At 34.6% G+C, this 5,556-nt stretch overlaps 1 non-coding gene across 1 annotated transcript; it reads left to right on the plus strand.

The window, feature by feature from the left end:
* Positions 1–4,890: 4,890 nt before the first annotated feature.
* LOC116139432 lies at positions 4,891–4,997 on the plus strand. The gene has a single exon (XR_004129455.1). It is a non-coding gene; the product is annotated as a small nucleolar RNA R71 (small nucleolar RNA).
* Positions 4,998–5,556: the final 559 nt, after the last annotated feature.

The raw sequence follows: 5,556 nt of genomic DNA on the forward strand, positions 1-5,556 counted from the left end.
TGCGATCTATAATTGAAAAAGAAAATAGGTTGGATGAAACAAATTTAACAGAATGATATCGAAATCTTCGAATTGTACTTAAGTTTGAAAAGAGATTATACACCATTGATCAACCTTACCTGGTTGTATCTAGTCTTGATGCCACTCAGGAACAAAAAGATACTTACCAAAAGTACCTTAATGATGTTGACATTGTCCAATGTATTATCTTAGCATCGATGACACCTGAATTGCAAAAGTAACATGAGAACATGGATGCAGTTGCAATTATTTTACATCTTAAGGAGCTTTTTCAAGATCAAGCTCAACATAAGAGATATGAGGTGTCTAAACAGCTGTTTAGGAGTTGAATGGTTGAGGAAGCCCAAGTTGACCCTCATGTACCCAAGATGATTGGAAAGAGGAAGGGTAATAGCAAGAGGAAGGCTAAAGCCAAACTCAAGCCTAAGCCCAAACCTCAGGATTCTCTGAAGCATACAGGTAGCGTAAGTAAGGATGGGAAGGTGGTTTGCTTCTATTGTGGCAAGTCTGGTCATTTTAAGAAACACTGCAAGGCCTTCTTAGTAAACAAGAAGAAGCATGACTCTTCTTTTAAAGGTATGTATATGATTGAGATTAACTTATCTCCTATTACATCTTGAGTCATTGACACTAGATGTGGTTCTCATATTTGCACTAATGTGCAGAGACTACGATATAGTAGATCGCTTGCCAGAAGAGATGTGGACTTACGGGTAGGAAATGAAGTGCGTGTTGTTGCATTAGTCATAGGAACTTATTATTTGTCTTTGCTTATGAGCTTGGTTTTGGAACTATTAGATTGTTATTATGTACCTTTGGTTTCGAAGAATATTATTTCTGTGTCTGCTTTGGACGAACAAGGATACAGTTTTCTATTACTAATAGATTGTTGTCTTTCAGTTTAAATGATATTCTTTATGGAATTGCTTGTTTACATAATGACTTGTATGTTCTAGAACTAAATAATAAAGAACATGGCAATCTAAACCAAACATATTTCTGGCATTATAGATTAAGTCATGTAAATAAAACTCGTATTGCAAAACTCCACAAAGATAGAGTTTTGGATCCATTCGACTTCCAGTCTTATAAGGTATGCAATTCACGTCTATTAGACAAAATGACCAAGTCGTCTTTCTCTAGACACAACGAAAGAGCCACAGAATTGTTAGACATCATCCATGATGATGTATATAGTCTATTAATAGTTCAAGCTAGATGTGACTATTCTTACTTCATTACATTTACTGATGATTTTAGTAAATATGATTATGTCTATGTCTCATATTTAATGAGACATAAATCTGAGTAATTTGACAAGTTCAAAGAATTCAGAATGAAATACAGAATCAACCGAGCAAAAATAATAAGGTTCTCCAATCTTATCAAAGAGGAGAATACTTGAGCTTAGAGTTTGGTGAATGCTTGAAAAAATGTAGGATAATATCTTAACTCGCACCTCCTTGTACACCCTAGCATAAGTAGAGGTGGAAAAATTTAGTTAATCGAATTGAATAGTTTTGTTTATAAACCAAATCGGTTTTTCAAATGGAATCAGTTAGGACTAAACCAATTTTGAATTAAACCTAATATTCGGTTCGGTTCATTGGTTAATCGAATTTGAACCAGTTTTTTAAATCACGACAATTTAACAAAGTAAAACCTACAAAGCATAAATTTAATCAGCAACAACTCAACCACCAAATTAATCCATCAATCCAACCCGTTATAATTCAAACAAAACCAAAAACGCAAATACGGAGAAAGTAGACAAATAATTCCCAAGTACTCTTGGGCATTCTGTCTTAATCAAGAAATAATCCTCTCCTTTCCTAGACCTAGCTGCATGCCTATATCTAACAGTCGGCTTCTCCATCTTCCCATTCTTCATCTCTCTACTAATTAAAGGAGCAAGAGGCATAAGATCATGGTGATGATGATGATGCCTCCCTTCTTTAGATGCCATATCTATCACTTTAATGTCTTTGGCTGTAGCCTAAGACCTCAAATTCACCAAACCCTTGGCCTCACAAGCATATTATTTCTCAACACCTCAAGAACTTGAGATCGAACTTAGTCCTACTCAATCAAACAAAACCAAAAACAATCAAAACCCATTTCAAATACAAACAAATAAATAAAGGGAGAGAAGTAAATTTCTCTAATAGGAGATTTAGGTTTATTATTAGCAAAATTCCAAACCCTATTGGTAGAGGCAGAATCAAATTTAAGCGATTGAGACAATTCGTCACAAATTGGTAACTAATGGTCTAATGTCGTTCATTGTTCGTCGTTCGTGGTGGTTACTAACGCTGTGGTTATCGCTGTTAATCGATGAAAAGAAAGGTTAAGGGTTTGAGAGCGTTAGATAAAAGTTGAGGGTGGCGGTGAGTTAAAAGTTAAGTTGAGAAAGGTTGAGGGTGGCAGTGAGTTAGAAGTTTGATAATCCTATTTTTCATAGTGATTTTGTATTGAATTTTAATAGGATTTAGGATACTTCTCATATAATTTGGGTCATCATTGCTACTTAATTTTATTAATTTTACTTTGCGGGCGTAAATGATGATTTTGAGCATAAATGAAGGTTTTGAGCATAGATTGCGTAACTTGAGCTTGACAACTCGGAATGACCTGAATTTAAAAGCTATGAAAAGCTAAGAAGCAGAGCTACAATTTTCATGTTTTGGGTTTTTCCTAATTCTGATTAAAAGATGGTGAAAACTTGGCTTGAAGTTGTAAACACCAAGTTGCGAACTGAAGATAACGTCTTTAGATGTGCTTTAGTATTTTGATCATAACTTGAGCTGTAGATCTTGGATTGTTCTAATTCCTGAACGAGTAGAAAGATAATTGAAAGGGCTACAATTTTTATGTTTACTACCTTTCCAGATTTAGACATTATATTGCTCAAATTTGGCCCAGAAGATCGTCGTCGCGGATAAGAAAAAGTTTCGCTGCTTCGAAATTGCGTCAGATGCCAAAAAATAAAATGATGCATTTTGGCTTGCTAGGGTTTCATTTTTAAGTGAGAGGGGTATAAATTGACACGAAAATGAAGGAAAAAAGGGTCTTGGTTTGTTATTTAGGAGGCAGCCCTTAGTAGGAGAAGATTATTGAAGATTTGAGCTTCAAATTAGAGAAGATTTCTCTATCTTTTGCTTGTTTTTCAATGTTGAACCTTGATTCAACTTGTTTTTGTTATTTTGTTTTGTTTTTGAGTATGAACTGAGTTGTTTAGCTAGGGTTTGATGTAACCTTGATACAATGATTCAAAGTTATATGAATTGATTTACTTTGAGTTTTAATTTCATGATTGAATATTTATCTCTTTGCTTAATGACTTTTGGATGTTTGATCACTATTCAAATGTGTGTTGTTCACAATGAGACTGAAAAGTGATTTGTGATATGTGCCTCTTGAGATAAATACTATAGATTGAGCGAAAACTAGGAATAGATAAACGTGATCTATGAAATCATGATAAAATTTCACAAAGTTTAAGAGATCTTAAACCATTAAACTTTAATTTTTGGGTTCGGAAGGTTAATAGGAATAGGTGGGGTGGCATAACCTGAGAAGGAACACCAAACAACTTAGGGAATTTGATTTTCTATTAATGAATTAAAACTTGAATAATAGATTCTATGAATCGGGTTAGCGTATCTAGGTGAAATCAACACCTTAGCATTTTTTTTTTTAGCATTATTTGATTCATTTGGATTTTGAATTTTGTCTTTAATTTCATTTTTGTCATTTATTGGTTGTTAATTTGTATTTAGTTATTAATATTTCATTAATCCAATTTATTGTTGTTTCAGTTAGCACTTAAACTAGAGAAATCGGTACTTAGTAACACTATCCTCGTGAGAACGATACTCTTTTTGTCACTTTATTACTTTTTGACTAATGCACTTGCTAAATATGCATTTGAAATAATGCATCAAGTTTTTGGTTTGAGTACAATGTTTGGAGTCTCTTCCAACATTAATTTTGACTTGTGCCCACTTACACCAAATTCCTTAAATTGTTCCTTGTGAGGCGAGTTGTTTGGTTGAAATTCCCCAAAGTATTTTGCACACCTTTTTGCTTTGAGATTTTTCGCTTCATGATCTTTCAATTATTCTCTTTGCTGAGGTTTCTCCTAAACTACACCATTCCTCAATGTTATGACATGAACTTGCTCTCTAGGATTAACTTCTATTTTGCTTGGCAAGGAACCTTGAGATCTCTTCGTCAATTGTTCTGCCAATTGCCCCACTTGAACCTCCAAATTTTGAATGGACGCTTCTTGATTTTTGAAATTTGTCCTCATCTCATTCATGATTTTTTCAAACATATCCTCCAGCTTGGTTATTCTCTCCTCTTGTGATTGGTAGTTGGCTATTGGTCTTGGTGCTCCTTGATTGCTCCAAGAGAAATTCGGATGGTTCCTCCATCCCGGATTGTATGTGTTGAAAAAGAGGTCATTCTGCGGCGTTTGTCAACTAGCCATGTAATTTACTTGCTCGGTTGTTGAGAAGACGAACGGGTTTCCCAGTTGGCATTCCACACTCGCTTGGTTTTTTGCACAAAATTCACAAGTTAGAAAAGGCAAGTGAAAAATATTTACATTCATACCTCTTAATTGTTTCTGAAGCGTTGAAATCTGAGCGAATAATACGATGAAGACGTCAACTTCATGTAGACCTCTGCTCCTCTTAGGCATTGCTCGCTCATTGGGTCTTTAGTAGTTATTATTGGCCATCGCCTCAAGTAGTTCATAAGCATCTTTTGGAGTCTTGTGAAGTAACGCTCCTCGTGCCGCCACATCTACCATAGTTTGAATATTTGGTAGCACTGTAGAATGTTTGGACTTGTATCCAAACCGGTAGACCATGATGTGGACATTTCCTTAGCAATTCCATGTACCTCTTCCAAGCTTCATATAGTGATTCATTGTTGTCTTGCACGAAAGAGGTAATGTCGTTTCTCATTTTTGCTGCTTTCGCTGGTAGGAAGTATTTTGCAAGAAACTTCTGAGCTAATCTGTCCTATGTGGTGATTGTTGTAGTTGGGTGTGACATGAGCTAACCTTTTGCCTTATCTCTTAGTGAAAATGGGAGCAATCTATGAGACTGAGAAGTGACTTGTAATATGTGCCTCTAGGGATAAATACCATAGATTGAGCAAAAACTAGAGATAAATAAACGCAATCTAGATAGAATTCCTCAAAGCTTGAGAGCTTGAACTATTAAACTTCAATTTTTGGGTTCGGAAGGTTAATAGAAATAGGTCGGGGAATTTGATTTTTAATCTGAAATCAAAACTCAAAATAAATCAATTCATATAAATTTGAATTATTATATCAAGGTTACATCAAACCCTAGCTAAACAACTCAATTCATACTAAAAAATAAAACAAAATAACAAAAACAATTTGAATCAAATTTCATCATTGAAAAACAAGCAAAAGATGGAGAAAACTTCTCTAATTTGAAGCCTAGATCTTCAATAATCTTCTCCTTTCAAGAGTTGCCTCCCAAATGACTAATCAAG

The sequence above is a fragment of the Pistacia vera genome, unplaced genomic scaffold (genome assembly GCF_008641045.1).
Source record: "Pistacia vera cultivar Batoury unplaced genomic scaffold, PisVer_v2 Contig350, whole genome shotgun sequence".
In the NCBI taxonomy this organism is placed as follows: domain Eukaryota; kingdom Viridiplantae; phylum Streptophyta; class Magnoliopsida; order Sapindales; family Anacardiaceae; genus Pistacia; species Pistacia vera.